Raw genomic sequence first — 23,474 nt, 5'->3', positions numbered from 1 at the left:
CTTTTCTTTATTTATGGTGATATTGCAAAACTTAATGCTCTCTGCAGACGTTTTTAAAATTATGTTAGTGATCAGAACAAGTTTTCACTACAAAATTCTATTCTGAGTGAGCCCTTTAGCAGACATGAAATGTTAGTATTACGAGCAATAATTAGAACATTGTATGTATTCTGAAGTTTCTTACCACTTATTAACATTATTTTCAAGGTATGTGTTCCCCCTCTTTTGACTGCGAGGGCACAGACTAGGACAAACACATAGTGAAATGCTTGAAATTCATTATGCATCTTCTCAACCACTCCCTACACTCCCATTAAAAATGGGTAACAGTGTTCTTACAAAGGGTCAATACTGAGCACTTTGATTTAACAAAAAAGATGCTTTGCTGAATGTTTTAGGCATTTATCTGTGGTGCACAAGAGTTGCAGAATTTCTGCTCTGCTCCTTCTTTGTTTCAATTTTGAAGACAGTCCCGTCTCCAGATATGCATTAACAACAAGGCAAATATTTACATGTCAATACAGGTTTACCTTACTCTGGTCTGGGATGTTCTGTTCAAACCTGATCAGGGACAATTATCTGCCAGGGAACAGGGTTTTAAAGTGGTGGTGAATGCTCTGCAGAAGCACAAACTGAACCCACACCTGGTTCCCATGCCACTCTCCCTCTCCAGACACAACTCTTTACTGCAGGCTCCACCATCCACCCTAGGAAACACCAGCAAGTACAGTCTACCACGTCATTGACCCCTTTCCTTATCCTGCACTTTGCGGGGTGCAAGCCTCCAACAGTGTGCTCTTTAGTCATTGCCCCACAATTGATCATACACAATTTAGTAAGTTTCAGGCCTGAAATCTCCTGAATCTCCTGCACACCCAAACCATATGCCTCTTTAGATAGGAGAGACACAGAAGCATCAACCACCCAAATAAATTGCTGTAAATTATACTTTTTCACCAACAAAGGCTGGGACTCATTACAGATAAACATTTTTGATTTTCTGACCTCTCACTAAACAACTGCAGCTCATAAGCCATCACCTAAAACTAACAAAGCAGATGGGCTGGTTTTGGCTGGGGTAGAGTTAATATTCTTCACAGTGGTTGGTATGGGGCTGTGTTTTGGCTTTGTGCTGAACACAGGGCTGATAATATAGAGATGTTTTTGTTACTGCCAAGCAGGGCTTACTCAGAGGCAAGGCCTTTTCTGCTTTTCATACTGCCACAATAGTGAGGAGGCTGGGGGTGCATGGGAGGTTGGGAGGAGACACAGCTGGGACAGCTGCCCCCAACTGATCAAAGGGTTATTCCATATCATATGACATCATGCTCAGTACATAAAGCTGGGGAAAGAAGGAAGAAGGGGGACATTTGGAGTGATGGTGTTTGTCATCCGAGTAACTGTTATGCATGATGGGGCCCTGCTCTCCTGGAGATGGCTGAACACCTCCCTGCCCATGGGGAGCAGTGAATTAATTCCTCTTTTTGCTTTGTTTGTGTGCAAGGTTTTCGCTTTACTTATTAAACTTTCTTTATCTCAACCCATCACTTTTTTGGCTTTTACCCTTCTGATTCTCTCCCCAGTCCTGCTCGTGGGGGAGTAAGAGAGTGGCTGCATGGGGCTTGGTGTTGGGCTGGGGTTAAACCACAGCAGCAGGCAAGAGTTAGTAAGGTTTTCCTGATTTGCCTATGATCCATCTAGTTTTATTTTGTCATGTAACATTGTGGCTGGAAGAGCAAATACAATCAAGACACAGCTACTCATGATGGAAAGTGTAGGTGAAGCCTGAACCTTCATCTCCACCTGTAACTCCACTGATTTTAGCAGACCTACTCCAGAAATAGGGTGGAGGGCTGCCACATGCTATACAGCCTAGCTGGAGCTCACTAAGTGACAGATTCCAGCTCTTCATTCAGACACCATGCAGTGACATGCCTGCAGCTGCCTCTTCTGCCAGCTGGGCACCTTCAGGTCTTCTCTGGGGCAGCCCAGTGCTCTCTATGACTACCCTTTGTCTCCCTCACTTGCTGAACCAGGATGACGAAAAGCGCAGTGACCGCGTGGTAGAGTCAAGGGCTGAACCTTAATACCAGGTGTCTCATGCACCTCACAGTGTATTTAGGGCAAGCTAGGCCAGGCCAAGGATCAGCAACTAAAACCCAGACGATCACCCCAGCCTAGACTGTGGTCTTGCTTATCAAACTCCTCTGACCAGACGCTTGGCCAGACTGTGCACTGACTCCTTCCTGTATGACTGCAGCACACAAGGCCAAAGGGTGAGCTCCCCACACTTGCTCTGAGATGGAATTGGGTCCAGCCCCAGCACATAAGCAACTCTTGGAGTTGGAATTGTTTACAGACTCTCCCAGCTGAGTCTTTGTGGACCAGGTTCCTAACCATCAAACACGGATGGGTGAAACAACCAATTACTTTTTAATTCTTTGGCTCCCAGTACACGCTAAATCAGTCATAAAATCATGTGCAGCCTGTTTTGAGATTTGACAGCTACTACACACTTTCAAGTTGATTGCTACCAATTTAGAGCTTCTCAGAAACAAACATGGACAACCTGCAGATAGAGAGATTCACACATTTGGAAGAAGTGCCTTCAAAACTAGAAGTTTGAAAAGAGAGTGCTAGTATTAAAGTTCTATAAAAAGATATTATGGAATTAAAAAAAAAAAAAAGTAGAAATATTGTTTAGCAAATTACAGCCCAAATTCTGAAAGCAAAATGTTGCTGAAGGTAAGTAAGCCTAAATGTAAATAAGTGTGTGTATATATGAGTACAGATACAATATGAATGACAGATTGGAACATCTGATCTACACACCAAAAAATTTTGAGCAGATTGTTAATTTATTTTAGGCTGCATAGTAACACTTCTAAAATACACTAATCACAACAGTGTAAATACTTTTTAAGACTGGTGTAACATACATATTTAGCTGATTTCATGTTTTTAGGGATTAAAAATGAAGGTATCAAAACTTTTTTATCATCTGATGTGCTATCATTTGTGAAAAAAAAATCAATGCCATCGGGAAATTCAAGCATCCTTGGCAAAAAAAAAATCATATATGTATTCTTGAAATATGAGATATTTACACTGCATTGTCTAACTGACGTTATCCTTAAATCAACTCTACGTACTATTTTAATGATGTAATTGTCAACTGTGAAAAGAAGATAGCGAGAAATGATATTTTGAGGATAAATAGCTTAATTACGATTAAGGACTGTGCTACATACGCCGTGGGTTTATTTTGTTGGCAGGAAAAACATGTCAAAGAATCATGCAGTTCATTTAAGTCCAGTGGAAAACATTTGCTTTGAGTTTTAGCTTTATTTAACCTGAAACACCATTGAAAATTTGGAGGTAATTAAAAAAGCATTGCTAAATTCTATAGAAACTCAATCCACCTGCTTCTGGTAAAAGCTCCACTTCTTTCTAAAGATTCCTTTTGAGACATGGGATGATTTATTAGTTTCCAGATACTAAAACACACACATGGACCCTCACCCTCATCTTTGATATCATATGTTGTTTTCCCTCAGAATTTCCAAGCTAGGTCCCCACTTTCCCGCTTAAAAAAATCTTAGAAAAACTGCTCTGAGGGCTGGAACCTCAGGAATCAAGTTTTTATAATGGTACTTACACAGGTTTCAGAACAGAGATCCAATTGTGAAAATGACTGCTCAGTTCATGCTCAACGATAAGAGAGTTCAGGTGACTGTTTTCTGTTAATACCTTCTTGCCAAGATGTGTAGTACTTCATCTCTGAACACACCCAGAGGTTCTTAAATTTCATAAGGAGAACAGCTTACCTGATAATTCATATGTAGCTCCAAGAAATCAAAAATCAACAGTCTCTCTGCTTAACATATTGCATCACTTTATTTTTTCTGAGATTACGCCAAGCACAATTTTTGTATGAGGCAAAAACACTACTAAGGTGCCATTCTTTATTTGTTTATTTGCACACGGTCATTAATGACCACCTGTATTTGACAGGAGATATGACCTTACTACTAGTCAGTTGCATAAAACCAACAATTAAAAATATCCTGTCTTGTCATTTGAACTCAAGAAGGAGTTAATTTTTGCTATCACATTCTGAAAGATCAGAAATAGCCTAAACAGGAAAAGGCTTTCCTAGATGTCACAGGTTCTGCCTAATTTATGTACCTGTTGCATGTACAGTAGAGAAAGAAATCTGCTAAATCTTTCATCCTTTCAGGTTCAACTGGGTCTTGCCTAAGTTTCAAACAGCTTATTCACATCCAAGGTGCAGATGCAACCTGGCCACCACCACGCCTAGTGCTTCTTCTTTGCCAGAGACAGCCCTGAGAGCCGTATGAAAACATGTATAAGAGAGAGGCCCTGGAAAACCAAAACTGAAATATGAAGCCCATCTTAACACAATTCCTTAAACTGAAAATTATTAGGCACAGGATTACATTTGTTGGCAAGACAGGCTTTAATGAAAAACTGCTGTTCAAATAATGTATTTCACTATTCCAAAAATCTTCCCCTGAAGTAAAGTATCACTTGAAAGAACTATAAAACCAAAGTGCATCATATTATTCTATGTAACCATTGATTTGAGAAAAATATCAATGAACACTGTAAAATAAGTATTTGATTTTGAGATAATAACAATAATTTTGTATTTAAAGAAGCAAGACTAATGTTCCAATTCTTTGTTTGGGAAAATATTTTGATAATCAAATTAACTAATGACATGAATATAAAACATCATTCAATTTTCACAGCCAAGCAAATAATCTGTATCAATGATTTGGAAGAGTGATTCATATTTATATGGTTTTTTTAACTAGTAGAGATACTGAACATTGTCATATTTATTTAATTAGATTATTTTATGTTGTTTACAAAGATTGAATTTAATAAGGAAATTAGAACTATATAACAAAAAAGTCTGCTTTTAATAAAAATAAATCATCTAATTATTCATTTTTAAATGCATCTATTCTAAGCTTTAATTTTGTCAAATTTATGCTTAGGAAATGAAACTGAGTATTGAAAAAGATGGGTATACAGTTCTGTCATAGTTTGACTCCAGCTAGTAACTGAGTGCCACTACACCACTACCACTCAGCTACTCGTTCACCCCCACTTCCCCCCAGTAGGACAGGAAGGAGAATCAGAGAAGGGTAGAACTTGTGGGTTGAGATAAGAACAGCTTAATTATTGAAACAAAGTATAATAATAATGCTATTACCACTATTAATAACAATTTTAATGAAAAGGAAGATAATAAAAAAAAAAGAAGGATAAAACTCAAGAAAAACACATAATGCCCAAAACAGTTGTTCACCACCTGCTGATCAATGCCCAACCCACCAGCCCTTTCCAGGCAACTCCCCTCAGTTTATATACTATGCATGATGTTCCGTGGTATGGAATATCCCTTTGGCCAGTTTGGGTCAGCTGTCCTGGCCGTGCTCCCTTCTGGCTTCTCATGCACCTGCTCAGTGGCAGAGCCTGGGAACCTGAAAAGTCCTTGACTTAGAGTAAGCACTGCTTAGCAACAGCTAAACAGCAGTGTGTTATCAACATTATTCACATACTAAACCCAAACCACAGCACTGTACCAGCTACCAGGAAGAAAATGAACTCTATCCCAGCCAAACCCAGGACAAGGTCCCTTTGTGAAACTCCAATGTTCAGTTGAGCTAGCCTAGGATGAAAATCAGGAAAAAACCCCAATGATTTGAATGATTAAATCAAAATTAATCTCTTTTAAAGTCCTGTCTACAATTCAAAAGTCTGACCCATGGACAGGCATCTGATTTTTTCTTTCGAGTACATTTAAGGTAATGGTGTGACTATACCAGCATTTTGTATCACACCCTGCAGTAGAGCTTTTCAAAGCAGAAGTCATGATGTACAAAGGCAAATTGGATATGACATCGAAATTGATCACTGTAAATGCAAAAATTTCTGTTCTCTTTCCTAATGGTTACAGCCCTTAACCAGAATGGAGTCTTGGGCTCTGTCCCCTCACCCAAAAGTATGTTTGCTCTCCCTAAAATTGAATTAATGAGTAAAATATGCCTAAACTGTAAACGCTGAGCAGCCTTAATTAGGAAAAATTTGAGGTTTCCACAGAAATAGCTGCTGTTACGGCTACAAGCAGCACAAGAACTGAGCATCTCCCTGTGTGGGTATTTTCAGATGCTAAAGATGTGAAGTGGCTGGGTGGCAATTCAGGTATTCTTAATGAAAAAATTAGTTGCTTTAAGTCCTTGCCTGACTGTAGGCATGAGCATCGTACAGAACATATAATCTAGCATTTTTACTCTAGTAAGCCAAATCAATTCAGTTATCTCAGGTTATCTCAGGTGTGGTGCAAACAACGAAGAAAGTCCTGGGCCTGAAGACCTACGGTGTCTGTGAAAACCAACCACAGAGTTGGTGTTGCAAATTATCAAAGGAGTTGAGGGAGAGCAAAGGGCACTAGTGACAATCACTGATTACATTAATTATCTGAATATATAATGCACATGTTCTTGTTTATACATATATAGGATTTATTGTGATAATAATCTGCATCAAACAAAACCAAGCCGTCTAGAGTCCTCATATAAAAACCAATATGCAGCTTTGAGCATTTTCTCAAACCCAAAACACACTTCAGTCTCCAGATCTACATCTTTATCCTGAGTATCAGCCCTCACCAGCAAAAGGTGAGACCCAATGTCAATGGGTATTTCAGTACATACATAGAAATCTCAAAGTCTGTGATGTCCAAGACGAAAAGAGAATTTTAGCCAAATGCACAATGACTCTAATGAAAGTCTTAGCAGAACACTTGAAAATAAAACTTTTGGATTTAGCCTTAAAAAAAAAAAAAAAAAAAAAAAAAAGTAGTTTGGTAGGATGTATTATTATGCAAAAGCAAGATATTCCACTTTTCCCCTGTAGCTTCATAAACGATGCATTTGAGAAATGGAGTGTTTACGTAACTACAATCATGCATATATTTTGCCTTCAGCAATTTTAATAATATAGACAGAAAATGGAGTTATCTTCATTATGAACTTCATATGTACAACTTCATAGGTAGCACTGCAGTTAGATAATAAAATGAAATAAAGATAGCACTTTAGGCTATATTCAAACCTTATTTCCATTTGTAGAGATCAAGGGTATAACAGGCTTGCTATTTGTAGACCATACAGTAACTTTACTAACAGAACTATGCATTTTTCCCCTAGCACAGTTACATGATCCATGAGCTTCCATACAAAAAATGTGTTTAGCTCTTCAAAGTTATTTCTTATGGCTAGTTTCCAAAGTTGAAACACATGATAATATCAAAAGATACTTGTTATTTACTGGGTCTCTCCACCACTAAACCCCCACAAGCCTTGGCAAGAATAGCATTTGTTAATATAAGAGTGGGAATATAAAGTAATTTGACTATACTAAACTGCATGTCAAAAAGAAATGAGTACTATAGTTATCAGCCATTTTCCTAGTTATCACATGCATTCAACATGATAAGCAAAGAGTATCTTGGTGAACCTTGAACTCTGCAGAGATGCAGATGAATTAGAGCTTTGGAGAACATGCTTTTTTCTTATCAGCATACAAACAGATAATAGCTTGGTTTTGGCAGGGATTCTTTATAGCTAAAGTACTTCCCCCTCAGGGAATCATACTGTCATTTGTTTTTATTTTCAAAATGAAAACAAATGGCACTGTAACTCCTAAGGGTGAAAATTCAGTCTACTTTTTCCCCGGCACTCCCATCTATTCATTTTCAGTTAGATGGAATATAGATATAGTTTTTCCCCCCTTTGGCTTCCATTGCCACAAAATGTATTCACTAGCTGTACAGTAATTAACAGCTCTTGACTGGAAAACTGCCAACATGTACAACGTGACACTCTTCCTTTGAACACTAACAAAGTGCATAAGTAATTTATGTTGGATTAAATATCCCTAACAGGGACCCTTAAGTAACCCAATCACTTTAAACAGGCTCCACATGTATGCTCCTGTGCAGTGAAAATGTCAGACAGTGATAACCCACTAATAGCACAGTTCTAACTATATTCCAGCCATTAGCATTTTATGACATCAATCCTCATTAAACGTGGCAAGGAAAAAGATACTAATGTTTCCCAATTTTGCAGCCAAGGTGGAAGAGAAATTGCGAAAATGTAGACAGGTGCTGTCTCCCAAAAAGGATTAACATTTTTTAAAATGTGGTTGCAATTTTCTGTTAGTACCTTTGTTTGTATTGAAAGAAAGACAACAAAGAGGTAAGGGCTACAAGGACCTCAGTGGAATCCAGCCAAGAGTGAAAGAAAAGACTGGTATTTCAGCCATTGTGCTCCCTGCTAAAGCACTGTGCCAACTCATCTTCCAACCCATTATATGAAATTTAATTTAACCTGCTATGCAATTAATTCAGATGTTCAGCCTATTTTTCTCATGGCAGAATCCCTCACACAATGCCTTATTTAAATATTAATCAGTCCTCTTTCAATTAGGACTAATTTGCTTCACAGGGTTTCTCTCATCTTCTGATTGCAGGAAAATGGAGGTAACTTGCAACGTTTGAGGATAATTAACATGGTATTTTTATAATACTGATACATCAAATGGGACCTTAATGAACCCCGCTGATTCCATTTAGTAAAGCATGCCTCAAAGTTATAATCAAGAGGAAAGACATTGCCATCTGTTTAAAATACTAAGGAGCACAATTTAAACACAGAATAGTTTTTTCTTTAAACTGTCTATTGTAGGGGTTTGCAAAAGTCATTTTTTTCATGGAAACTAATTGAAAGTATTTAAATTTGAACCTTTTATTACATTTATGCAAACAGTATCTTCCTAAAATGTAGAGGGCCCTTTAATTAAACGTTGACAAACTCACATATAAGTAACGTTTGTTAATGTTAATTTTCCAAGCATGCTGTGCATTTGAAACGGAAGCAACACAGTCAGATTTTACTCTGTTCTAGTGAACATAATATTTTGTGCTCAGTAATCGAAGAGCAAACTCTTCAAAACACTCTCCCCTCCCCAAAAAAACCCCCACAACCCCAAACCTTTAGTCTTTGCAAAATGAAAAATAAAGGCATATGTTGTTCATTTGTTGGTTACTAAAAAAGGCAAACAAGTTAACATTTACACATGACCAGTTGCTCACAAAATGTTCCATCTGCTACAAAGAAGGTCGAAGTTCATCTTTCTTATGTTTAGAATTGCTCTACTGTTCCTAGGTAACCTGTAGTCAAAACCCATGTGACTGAGATATCAGATCCTGACTTCATCATGAAAGAAAAGTCCTTAGTGTGAAAAAACAACAGTGAAACACAGAAGATCAGACCCCTTGCTTCATTTTCACTCCTCTGTAAATTTTAATAGTTCATGATTAAGTACTGACTGAGCCATAAAACTTGTTCTTTTTAAAGTCAAAAATATTAGTACACATGACCCGTTAAAGATTCGGTATTTTGCTTTTTCTTGTGTAAATATACTCTCCTGAATATGTGACTATGAAAAAGGAAATGTCATCACTCTGTAAATGTCAACAATTTACTGTAAAAGAACACAGTGCAAAACCAAAAAATTAAGTCACAGCAATTCTGAACTGCTGAAACATGATTTCTGGCAGCTCAGCTCTGTGTGGATTCTCATGCACCCAATAGTATGTTTGTTTGCTCATCAGCAAACATTTGTCAGCAGTCGCAGGACTACTAACAAACCTCTTCCCAAATGCAGTGCGTACTTTCACAAAACTTTGCAGTAAGTTAATGATTTTGAAATTTCATTATGCTTGAAACAGGTTAAGTTTTACTGGGAAAGACTGTTAATCAGGCTAAGAGAAAACCTGATCTTAAAAGCCATGCCACTTCAGAAATGGATTAAAACCTCAGTTCAGATCACTGGGCCTCCTTAAACTATAGCAGCATTGACTAAAAACTGTAAAAAAAAAAAAACAACAAACACCTATGGGCATCCTGGTGTTGCTGTGGGTTTTATACCCATCCAAGGCTAGAGAGGACATCTGGGAGGAGATGACTACAAGCTGAAGGGAGCAGAAGAAGAATAATCAGCCTTCTAACAATCTTTGCCTAGTAGTCCCATCTCTAGAGGCCCCTTTTGAGCCAAAAAAAGCTTGTATTGTATGTAAATTGAACCACAGCCATCCCTGGGGACTGGGCTTAAGCCAGATAACTCTCTGATGTGAATACACAGAAACAAAGATATTTTAAGAAACTTTCACATGCCTGAACTTAGACTTTCACTAGGTGGAAATTATACTACACCACAGATGTTTCTCTGATACATTTGTTTCTTTCTTTTCCTTTTCAAGGCCACAAATGTCTTGAAGACTACTTTGATCTCCTGCTGATAGAAGTTATAGAGATTCTGTATGAGTTCATGGACAAGTAAAGGTGGAAATATAGAAGTTTATGGAATTAAACTTGAATTGAATGTGACGGTTCACTTAACCTAAATAAACACTACATCCAAGCATAGAAAGATATTTGTTTATTTGCAAAATTCACAAGACATTGACTTCTTTTTTTTTTTTTTTTTTTTTTTTTTGGTGCACTTTAGGGTTAATTTTAGCAACTTTTCAGTACTCCATATCACTATTTGCTTGAATTAGATGTGCAGTTCTGAGTACTTCAAAGCATTTAACTTTATAAACAATATAAGAAAGCCATCCAGCTTGTCATCCATTACTCAGTAATCAAGAATTATTCAGTTTCTTCAAAATTATCTTTTCATTCACCACTGCCTTTATGTGGCTGAACTTTTGCAAGCTTCTCCTTAAATCAGTTTCTATTTTTTTGTAAGGTAACTTAAACCCAGCATATTGTGATGTTGTACTTCTAATAATATGAAGAATACCTTCTTAAGAAGGATATCTGATCCAAAAGGGTAAGAGACTCTTGCATTATCTATACATTAGTTGATATGCTGGAACATTGCATTTTGTTTCCTTAACTGTTAAAGAATCAGAAAATACTTGTGCAGGAGAATTATAGAATTATGACTCTTTTAGTTGTAAAAATCTCATGATTTTGGATCTGTCAAAGGATGTGGTAAGGCCAATTTGTTATCTACACCAACCATATGTGGTAGACAGCCAATAAATAATAAATTGCTCTCAGAGCTGAAAGGTCTGTAAGTAGAATGAATATCAACTGTTTAACATGAATATGAAGGAGCCTCCACTTTGTATAGCTAGTGCCTTTCCCACTACCTAGCTAGAACTTGTCAAAAAAGAGTTCTAAAATGTCACATTTTCGAAAAAAAAAGGTTAACCTGGATGCAGCATACAGCTAAGATGATTCCAGTGCTCTGTTTTGGAATTATCCTGAATAAATCTGTCTAAGCCACATTGTCACTGACTATTCTGTGACTTCTCCTGTAAAGAGTAAAGGATCTCTGGGTTACATCAAAGATGTAACAGACTCATAAAAGAGTTTCTTGTGCTGCTGATAGTTGACATCCAAGTGTGTCTTGTGTCATTCAGTTGGCTGTTTTCTGCCTTCATGCTTCATCTGGCACAGCTCATCCCTGTCTATAGAGGTATTCAGAGAAAGGGGGTGACAGGCAGCCACTGCTGTGAATAATGAAGACTGTAGTGTTTAATCAGATAGTCCATGGGGTGAGTCCATGCTTGGGTGAGATTTATGGCTAGCACTGGACACTTAGGAATCTTGCTGGGTCCATGAAACTTCACCCTCATAGATCTATTTTGCAGAAGAAATAATGAGAAAATTCTCACTTTGTAAAGAAATCATAAAAGCAGATCAATGAGTTGCACCCTTGAACGATACAGCTAAGGTGAATGCATTCAACTGAAAGACTGAATAACTGACTGAGATAAGAGAAAACCTTACTATCCTTTGAGTATATATGCCCATTTATCAGATTTATTATCAAGATGATTTTTAAATCTTTTATTACGATGGTTATAGCATCTCCACTTCCAGACTTAATGGCTGTTCCATAAGCTCCATCTGGAACTTGTTCAGTAATAGAGTGGACTTTATACCACCCAGTTCCTACAGCTGACCTGACTACACTTTCACTTATTAGCTGAGACATCTCAAGGAATAATATAACTAGATGTGCAGAAAGAGGTTTGCATTTATTTTAAACTCCTAATAAAACACTGTAACAAAACTCTAGGGCCAGTTGAAAGTGGAGTATGTCTGACTTAATTTTAAACCAATTTCTCTTTCCAGGTATGCACTGCTGTTTACATGTATATTAATACATTTAAAATGGAAAAATAAATATATTATAAACAAACAAAAGCAAAAATAAAACCACTGTGAAACTAGAACAGAAATAAGTATAATTTATTTCAATTAGTTATCTGAGCAGCTTTAAAATTCAAAAGCACTCTTTTTACCAAAATACACATTTAATAAAAGTGCCCATGATAGAAACTGTGTGACTTTTCCAAAGGCAATGGCACTGTGTGTTAGTTTCCAGCCCTTATTCCTTTATTTCTACCTCCACTCTCCTATGCCAAACTCGTGTTGGGACCTGAGACACCTGTTTGAGTAAGCCAAAGAGTTTACACAATAATACATTGTTTTGGGACTATATTAAACTCCCTCTTCTGTTTCCTGAATCCACATAAATTTTGTAAACAAACACTCCCTCCTACAAGAGGGGAGAGTTTTCCATTTTTTTTTCTGTTTTCTATGACTCAGTGGCTCACAGCACAGCACTAGCAAACAATTCTTTATACCATAAGGAAATATACAAGTAGCATGTTAGGAAAATAAACCAGATTTAATTATTTCAGTTCAAATTTCAAAGGAATTAAAAAAAAAAGTCCTAAGGCATAGAAAGCAAAAATCCATTATTTTTACATAAGGCTCATCAAAAAAGATGGACTGCAGCCACCAACACTGACAGAACTGTCAATAATTAGCAGATTTGAAAATATAAGTTTCTCATGCCAATCACATTAATTTGGCAAAGGTAGCAGCCACATATTTGCCAGTTGCATGTGTTATCTCGCTGCTACACCCTCACTCAGTGTTTCACTTTGGCCAGAAAAAGTAGATGTGAACTCTGCTAATGTCATGGATGAAGGGCAGGTCAGAGCATCCAGATGAGCAGTAGGACAATGCACATTCCATTCCTGTCAAAAGGTTTCAGAAGACTAGCTGGCAGGTAGCTAAACACCACACAGTCACTCCCCTATGCCAGTAGGATGGGGGAGAGAACTGGGGGGGAAAAAAAAAAAAAGTGGGTTGAGATAAGACAGTTAAATAGGACAGAAACGGAAGTGAAAAAAAAATTAATTAATAGAATAGTAGAATTTCACATCACAAAACAACTGATGCACAATGCCAGTGCTCACCACCTGCTGACTGATGCCCAGACAATTCCTGAGCAGTGGCCCCTGGCCAACTTTCCTTTCAGTTTATATACTAAGCATGATGACATATGGTATGGAATATCCCTGTGGTCAGTTGGAGTCAGCTGTCCCATCTATGTCTCTTTCCAGCTTCTTGTGCCCCCCAGTCTCCTGAAGGGTAGGAGAAGTTGAGAAGTCATTGACTTAGGGTAAGCACTGCTTAGCAACAACTAAAATATCAGCATGTCATCAACATTATACTCACCCTACATTCAAAACATAGAACTGTACTAGCTAAAGAAAATTATCTCATCTGAAACCAGGACAACTCCTATACCACTTCCTTTCCTTCCCTCAATTAATACTGATGTAACCACACTGGAGGGAATCTGGACCACAAATGAGAACATTCCCTTTTGGGAAAAAAAAAAACCACAGACAATTTCCCTAAGTAAATATTTAGGCGCTCACTGCTTCTTCCCAGTAAATGAAGACTAACTAATATTTCATCAATCTACCTATCCAAAGGGTGGCCAAGTCTCCACTTAGACACTGCCTCAGTTTGAAAACCTTTGAAAGAACTGTGTGCCATCTCTGAAATACAAGGTAAAAGCTCAAAAAACAACATGAAGGGGAGGGAACAACTGAATGTTATTATTTTGAATCTGCATTTTCATTTCTGAATTACAGAAGAGAGAAGTCCAATCAGAAAAAAAATTACTCTGTCTCCAGGAGTAGAATTATAAAAGTAGACTGAAAATAATTTGTACTCCTTTCCCAGAGGGATGGGGATGGAGTCTACAAAGGTTTATCTTCCACTGCTAGAGCATATAGCCATGGGGATTGAAGACACTGTCCTGCTGCGATCCTGGGATATGCTCCCCAGCTCTGGATTTGCACAGAGATGACATGATCTAGTGATGAAGCCAGCAAGAGAGTCGTTATCAGATCCTTGGGAATGAGGCCTGAACAGCCCCTGGTTGGAGTCATTTACAGCATTTTTGCATTCATATCCATGTTCCACTCCTCATCAAAGTGCACTCTCATTACATAAGGAGAAGGGAAGGGTCCAACCCTGTTTTTTCACTATACTCTCTATTTATAATGGGTGAATCAATCAATAAATAACAATGTTTTTCTGCATCATATTTACAAATACTGTGTCGCTGGACAACAGAAATGCCTAGAAAGCATTACTAGAGATTGAGATTTACAATCTGAAGAAGAAAAACATTCACTTTGCATCTGCAGCCCCCTTGGAACAGAAATTACTTGAAAATTTAAACCTAAGAATTTGGAAGAACTAGTCACTTCAAGTCTGAGCATTCCAAAATAAACAGATAAAAGTGTCATTGCTAAAAGAAATCACAGCTTGACAGCATGGAGAAAATAAATATAAGTGCTTGCAGCAATACTCTGAAAGAAGAACACAAATATCTGACAGATGACACTTTTTTTTGGCCCAGTTCAGGAACTGCCAACAGGTTAAGATCTAAAGCAAATTCAAAATCATGTTTTTTCTAGTGTGTTATGGCAAACAGCATTCCTGAGCTATTTTGCAGAAATACAGCCTGACAGAAGTATGCCAGTAATTTTTTGCTAATCAATTAAAAAGTAATAAATGTGTAAGATGATGCCTAAGAAATACTTTCAACCATAAAGTTTCAGAAAATAAAATGTGAAATGGAGGTGTGAAAGCATTTTGTCAAAAAAACTTTCTTGATAAATCCACCACAGGGAGAACAATAAAAAAATAATGAGCACTCTTCCCAACATCTCTGGGAGCCTGATCTTTGAATTAGAATAGAATGTGGTTCAAGATCAGGTTTACTATTCTTGGGGGAAAAATAAACCCTGTATTTTTGTTGGTGGTGTTTTTCCATAGCTAGTTGCTTTGTCATATCTTTCATCTTACAAAAAAGCTTCAACTGGAACTACATTACTATCTAATGACTTAGAAGAGAACCTTGTTTAAGGTGGAACGTGGTCTATACATTGTGGATGTTACATTTCAAAACTTACAATACTGTTAAAATGAACTACTAGTTTAGGATTAGAAACGGTGATGGGAAAAACTTACTGTAAATGCTTGGATTTGCTTGGATATCAACTCTCACAAACTATTTCTTTGCTGTAAGTTCACCTTTGAAAGGATTTTGGCACCTGCAGAAATTCTTTTTCAGAGGAAGGGGAAGCCAATGAGTAAAGGCAGGAAACATGTCTCGTACTTGATGAAGGTGAATGAAGACATGCCAGTGAATGAGAACACATTATAAATCTGCTGGACCAAATATAGCATGGATATGGAACAGCTGGCTATACCTGCCACTCCCGCTCATATTCTGCTACATCCACTGACATCTAAGTACGCACTAGTTATTACATGTTAAAGTTTGAAGAATCCATCCATCACTCCTATGAGCTTTTTAAGTATTACTCTCAGCATATGGCTCTTCTGTGCACAGATGGATCCAGTTCTGCAGCCTATGTTCAGATTAATGATCACAAGTAATATCCTTGGAGTTCACTGTGATCTCATGCAACTTTAATTCCACTGACTTGAACAAAGTTACCGATTTACAGAACTGCGAAGGAGCTCTGGACCTCTGCTTTTGGTGAACTCAATCACACAGGCGCTATTTGACAAGAAAATGCTTATGTGATCATAAACTTTAACATACTGAAAAATTAAATTGAAGATGAACACATTATGTGCAGTATTTATCAAGAAAACTAAAGAACGGTTAACCAATGAAAACAACAAAATACAATTTCTTCAGCTAAAAAAAATAAATTACTTCTGTTCCTCTACAAAAGCATTGTTGATCAGGTTTTTGTTTGGTTTTGGTTTTGGTTATTTGGTTTTGTTTGGTTTTTTTGTTTTTGTTTGGTTTTTTGTTTGCTTTTTTAAATGAACTGGTTAAAAGAAAGGTATATCTCAGGGATACAAGGCAATCTAAACAATGGTTAAGATTTAAGTTTTAACTTGAGAAGTGCAAAGCTTCTTAAAACATACTGAGGAAAACAAGCTGCATGTGCTGATAAAATTGTATGCACTGATAATTCCCCCATACCTACACTTTACTACAAAATACAGGTATTGTTATGTTAAACAGAAAAATATTTTTCAGTAGTTCACTGAAATCCTATTTCCCACCAACTCTTTCAAGACAGTAATGTTATTGAAGTGTACTGATACTTTCACAATGAACTTATTAATAAGAAAAACTAAATGAACAAAGAACCTGGTAAGAAACTTCAGACATTCCCATCTCTGGGTCACCAATCCTGAAAGGTTAACAGATGAAAGGGGAGTTTTCCTATGAACTGTCAGGGGAGTAAGAGGCTTTTGCCCCCACTAGCACCAGCCAGCGTGAGCTCTCACATCATTCCCAACACTGTGCAGCTGCACAGCTCACACCACTGATGTGGCACTAGCCCACCCAGCAGGATAACTGCAGCATCCCAAGGTAGACCTCAGCCATGGTTCTTGTCCGTTCCACAGTGCAGGAACAAACATGTGAAATACAGACTGTCCAGAAAAGCTCTGAGCAGAGACAGACACCGAAGCTGCAGAAACACTCTTCTTGAACAGCATCTGTCATCTGCCCTAAATGCACGTCAAGCAGTTGGCCAAGGAGGTTACTTATGGCCTAGACCTTTGCAGAGTTTCTCCAGAGCCACACGCCACCGGAGGAAATGTGTTGATTTTCTTGTCTGTGTTAGCCCACAGTCATGCATTCAGCAGCTAAGTAGGGAGACTAAATTTCCATTTCTGTCAATCCAGTATTTCCTACAGGTCCTAAATTTACTGCACCAGAAAGGCTGAACATTTTCAAGATTTGAACACCAGGGTGAAGTAATGAAGATATTATACACGTGGAAAGATCACACTAAGCACATGTTGTGGTTAAACATTTTAATATTTAACATTAACAGTTTCCCTGTGAGGACTGGAGTATTTGATATAGTTATATACAGACTGGATGTGGCACTTAATGCCCTGGTCTAGTAACCACCATTGTGTTGGATCAAGGGTTGGATTTGATGATCTCAGAGGTCTTTTCCAATCTGGCTGACTCTATGATTTTATATTAAAAAAAATTAAACGTTTACTATTAAATTATGAGAACTTGTATTTCTCCTGCAGTGCTTCTTTCAAACCAGGATCAGTGTTATCTGTTGTCTTCATGAATATTGAAATAATTAATTGATTAGTCAAATGTTAACAATTGTTACTCAGGCTGTGCCATGAGATTATGTACTCACACTGAGAATCAATGGTAATTAAGTAGTTGATCAATGCAGGCACCTTTTCAATGTGTACACAGCTCCAAAATACAAGTTCAGTGGAAAAACTAAATATGAGTGAAAACTCTTCATTGCAAGTGAGTTTTCATCACTGAAAACTATTTTCTCCTCAGTGTAATGCTCAAAAATGTATTCCTTTTGCTTTTTGACATGAAGTAGAGAACTCCATGACATTGACAATGCATGTAGTTTAAAGAATGAAAACCTCTATTAGACATTGCACCCTATCATAGAGAAAATCTGAATAAAATCACCAAAGCAGGCTGATATTCAAGCTATTCTGGTGCCAACTAAAATGAAAGCAAGGGAATGGAATATACTCAGTTATCAGTGTCTTTAATTTACATATTATTACAGGGATCAAGTTGAAGCATTTCTGATGGACATTTCTGTACTGTACAACACTTTAAAAAACTTTTAAAAGGTATTTCTAAAACGATTCCCTTTAAAACTCTTGTATCAACCATGGAACTGATTTTTCTGGTCATGAACATGCCATTAATATGTAGTACTGCCTCAATTTTACATATACATGCAAGGACACATATACACGTTTCCATGTATGAAAACACAAAAGTGCACTAAATTGAATAAAAAATTTATCTAACTGAATCAAGAAACTTATATTAACAGTTTTTAAACCATACACTTATTTCTAAACATCTTACAATTGATTGTTCTCCAATAATTTCACTACTTTTTCACTAGTAAATTGTAAAAATATTTACAATACCCAAAGTGGTATTCAGAATTTCCCATTTTTACCGTGATACTTAATGTAACTTTCCCAAATTCCACTGGATACAGTCATAACAAAAAATATTATATAGGTAGAAGGAAGCACTCAGTGAATCGGATGGTTTTATATATATATATATATATATATAAATTTTTTTATTATGTGAACATTCCGTAACCTGTTGCAAGAGTGATGTCAACCTTTCAAAACAAAATCTGTTTAAATCTAAAATGAAACGCTATACAGCTCATAATAACTGATATTCTATCTTGGTTTGCTTTTTATTTCACCCTCACAGAAAATAAAATTTTGTTTTTTTCACACAATTACCTGAAAAACTTGAAACAGACAGAAAAGGACAGCTAGCTTTACCAAAAGTTTCAGAGAAACTCTAGGAATTAAAACATTTCCAACCTACCTTTGCTACATGATCTGAACTCTATGTTTATATCCTGTAAGTATATAAAAACCATGACACTGCAATAAATAACATTTTTCCTTTTCAGTTAACCGTAGTGAATATTTTACTCATGATTCCTCCTCTGAGTATGGTGTATGATATTTCTGCACAGGATGTATGTGTGATTAACATGTTTAAATGTGCATGCACAAATATAGTATTTTCATATAAAGACCAGTATTTTTCTAAATTAAGACCAAACAGGACTTCAGTAGTATAAGTTTTGCTCTTGTTGCATACACATAACTGCTATTGATGCTAGGAATAAAAAAGAACACAAAAAAGCCCTGAAGAAAAATGCTTTGAAGACTGAAGAGGATTTACTCACAGTGTTTAAATTAAAGCACATAATACTCTGACACTGACTAACTTTAATTCTACTGAAATACAGACACCATAATATTCAATCCCCTACTATCTGGGGCAATTGCCTCTTCTTCCTCATTTCCTAGTATGTTTGATTAATATAGATAACAAGGCATCTTTGGTCTGAAAGTTTCCTTCTTTAGGCTAACAAACAGAACAAAAAATGATGAAGCACTTGGTATAGGTTTGCACGCACTCTAAAACAACCATTCTCTCAGCCTTGCTGCACTGCCCGAAGAATTTCAGCAGGTTTGTCTAGGAAATATATTACCCTGTCTTGACTAGAAAAAAATATAAACCATAATTTTAGCTATTGTTTTCATTCCTTTTATACTGACCAATAACTCAGTTTTCTTATATCTGGCAATGCAGCCTCTATAACATAGTTTGGTTTGTACTGGCATTTGTGCACCATTTTTCTTTAAGTGTCATGAATCTCAAACAGCTCTACAGAATGAATTACTGTGTTCGAACAAGCATTTCTGCAGTATGATATGAAGCACATGGATCAATCTGTAGGTAGTATTAAAAGACCAAACATGATTATTTGTAGTTGTGGATTAACCTATGGAGTTTTCAGATATAGAACTCAACAAATACCAACTGAAAGAAAAACCTTAGCATAATGGCTTATATGAAGGATAAAATCTCTAACACTACAATGCCACCTTATTGAGTTTGCTCTGACACCTCTCTAACTCAAGCACGATGTAGGTCCCAAACATACAGTGTTCATTCACAAGCATTAGAAGCAATCCTGCAAGTCTGAACTTCTAAATGTTCCCAAAGATGGAGGAATAAATGTTTTTGGGCACAGATATAAGAAATTCTATAAGCCAACAATCACTGCTGCTGAGCATTTCCTAAGAGTTACTGAGTCTTACTTACACAGAGGACACTGAAAGGACAAGCCCAATGTTTTTAATCTTATATCTCTTACTTTAAACATTATTTCTTTATCCTCCTTTGAAACAGGAGTATACAAAATAAAAACTCTACTTCCATAGTCTTCAGGTTATTAGAATATGATTACAGATCAAAGTATTGAAAGAAGCGTAAAAACAAGTAGATAAAAATACAAAGACTTCCACAGGTATGGCAGTGTTATTTTAAACTGAGTACTCAGAAAGTTTATTTTAATAATTAATCAAATAGCTGTACTATAATAGCAATAAATTATTTAAAATATAATTAACTCAATTATAAACATTTCTTATGAATACATAAAAGATTGAAATTCATTAACATATAAAAACCACTACAAGTTATAGTCTATAAATACACTCAAACAAGACTTTTAACTGCTGAAACAAAAATGCACAATATCATCCAGAATTAATGAAAGTCAATATAATGATACCAGGATACTCCTTCAATTTCACATAGTCTTCCCAACTAACAATCTTATAGTTATAGCTCATATAATTCCTTCTTTGATATACTATGAGCTATTTTCAGTCTCAAGTTATCTCAAAAAGCCCAGCTACCACTGTCTTAGATAATATTTCTGTTGATTTCAAAGTTTCTCTGGTTTACATAGTGCAATTCAGGCAAGTATAAGATCAACATATTTATTATAAAGTTTTATTGCCTAAAACTAAAGTTAATTAACTTCTTTATGCTGAGTGGAGGACACGACAAGACTTACTGTCCCAGTGAAAGACCTCAATAATATTTTCAGGAGAGGGAGTGGAGGAAGAGAGTAATTTCTAAGAAAAGAAAAATTAAAAAATAAAAGCACTATAAGAAGCACATTAAAACTGGAAAAAGCACCATGATCACAAGACCAAGAAATAGTTTTAAAAACATGGTAGCACAAGAGAAAGACCAGTGTTGGACTGTGCACAGCAAATGAAAGGCATAATGGAAACTGCTCACTCACACTGTATTTTATTCTAAAAACATATGGAGTTCATGTTTTCAGTCTGTTTGAACACTATAAATGGCTTTAAATTTCGAAAACCAATAACATCCGTGACATTACTCTCTATGACAAGAATTACGTACAATATTATATATTAAGTATAAGCATGAAAATTTTACTGTTACCAGCTGTGGTATCTAAAAAAACAACTAACCCGTCTCTATCCACTGATTACCACTGGCAGCAGGCAGCTGGCCTGCACAGGAGGCTAGAGAGGTGCTCTTCTAAAATCCAAGCATGGGATTCTGAATTTGGCTGGAGTCTTTATATTGACTTCAAAGCACTGATGATACTTCACCTATCTAATTGTCTTCTCCAGTCTTCTGGAATTAGTAGTGCCATACGTAAGGGATCTAGCACCTTAAGGTGCGAGTATTTAAGCAGAAAAAAAGAGTGTCTTCTAAAAATATCCATAATTATTGTAGCAAATGGGAGTTAATAGATCTGCAGTGATCAACACTCCTGTTCATTACAAAATAGGAATACACACCAGAGACATTGGTTTGGGTTTTTTTCAAGTTATCCAAACATTTTTATCAACTTGACATTTGATGCAATTTGTGATTCCTGAATTCAGATTAAGGCTAGACACTACATAGACCCTTTCTGCATGTCCAGGGTAGTGCATAGCTGTGAGATGCCCATGAAAGAAGTGCTTACTCAAGAATTGCAGCTCCTTTCTGCTTCTCCCACAGTTTTAAGAGGGGGAGAGGAATCAGTGAGAGGCAGACTTGAACTTTTTATGCTCTCCTTCCCGGCAACAGGGCAGCTCCAGTTCCTTCCAACAGGAAGGGGGGAAATAATGACTTGTAAGCTTGCTTTCACATACTTCAATGGCTTTCACATACACCCTTGTGCAATGGATAAACACCCATGTGCTCCCTGCTTCTTTTAGTCATGCCAAGAAAGGGGAGGGAATACACTGCATCTCTTTCTTTCTTGGGAGCAAACCCAATTTGCTCCCAAGCAAAAATCCTTCTTCATGCTGTAAAATATCCCAAAGTGAAGTATCATGTGAACAAAAAAGTAGGCAAAAAACAACAACGGTAAACAGAACGCTTCAAATTAAATTAAAGAACTACTCAATGCAAATTACCTGTATATGTGAGGAGGTATTTAGGATACATAGAATTAAATTAGTGTGGTAAATTTTTAGAAACTTAAGCAGAAGAAGAAAACAGAAGCTGAATTACATATAATCACACTCTCATGTCATTTTTCAGATTATGTCAAATTGGAACACTTAAGAAAACCCAGGAAATCTAAATGTGGTCCTGGTCAGACAGAACCTGGGCTCCATTTCAAAGCACTTTTTCTCCAATTGTCTGCTACCCCTTTTAAACCTGATAATGGAGACTCAGGTCTGGTCAGCTTCAGGCTGGCATTTGTCTTTGATGACTAATTTCTTCTGTGCCTGCATATCTCTTCAGGCAGCTAGTTTCTGATAAAGTTTACTCTAAAAAAAAAAAAAAAAAAAAAAGTCTACTATGAACAAGCAATATGAAACCAATCTAAATACATTTGCCTTTCCCAACATTAACTTTCAAATCACACAAACTGATCAGGCCCTTATAATTTGCAAAACCTGGAAAATGCCAGAGCTACATGAAATAATGATTTGAATTGTGACAGTCTTCTTTTGTGTTCAACGCATTATCCTTTATTGATGATTGCCCCAATGGCTTGGGGGCTTGGCTGCTTCGGTTGGTGACAAGTTTTAACAGCTGAAGGTGGTTTGTTTGTGGTCACAATCTTACCACCTCTTCTGCTGCAAGCAGGTTTCAAATATTTTACTAACTAGTGTTTCTGCAGATGAAGTAAACTGCACATATGAGGGAGACAGTCTTGATATTATCTAGGGAAGCTGGTTTTCAAGTCTTACAGCAGATCCTTGGATCCATACGTGTTTTGTCAAGCTTGAATAATGTGAACGCATATGAATTTTCATATGAATATGATATTCATCTACATGAATATGAAAAAGAATTTCATCTTCACTTGAAGACACATTGATAATTTTAGAAATACAGAATAAATTTTTCTAAATTCACCAGGACATTGTGATGTGATATGATTTTCTGCTCAACAAAGAAAACCACTGAAACATCACTGCTAAACTGATATTGTCAAAGTATGACTTAACAAAGCTCATAAGCAAAGGACTAAATCAGAACCCTTCATGTGAATAATTTTAGTAAGGCAAACAGTCCATACTATTGCAGACAAATTTCAGTTTTGTAAACCATTAGCTTTAAATGTACGTGACTGTGTCTGTGTCTTTAGGTGA

The 23,474-nt window shown here is 36.7% G+C and overlaps 1 protein-coding gene and 1 long non-coding RNA gene across 4 annotated transcripts in view; one reads left to right on the top strand and one right to left on the bottom strand.

Moving 5' to 3' along the window:
* The window catches only part of TOX (thymocyte selection associated high mobility group box), a 221,569-nt gene that overhangs the window by 159,298 nt on the left and 38,797 nt on the right, over positions 1-23,474 (bottom strand). The gene's annotated exons all lie outside the window — the stretch shown is intronic.
* On the top strand, positions 15,807-17,479 carry LOC114061867. The gene is made up of 3 exons (XR_003572238.1): positions 15,807-15,817; positions 17,241-17,246; positions 17,369-17,479. It is a non-coding gene; the product is annotated as an uncharacterized LOC114061867 (long non-coding RNA).

This window comes from Empidonax traillii, unplaced genomic scaffold (genome assembly GCF_003031625.1).
Source record: "Empidonax traillii isolate 1590-97213 ecotype Southwest subspecies unplaced genomic scaffold, ASM303162v1 scaffold365:size559728, whole genome shotgun sequence".
In the NCBI taxonomy this organism is placed as follows: domain Eukaryota; kingdom Metazoa; phylum Chordata; class Aves; order Passeriformes; family Tyrannidae; genus Empidonax; species Empidonax traillii.
Note: the sequence above shows the minus strand (reverse complement) of the source record. Positions and strands in the feature narration are given on the sequence as shown.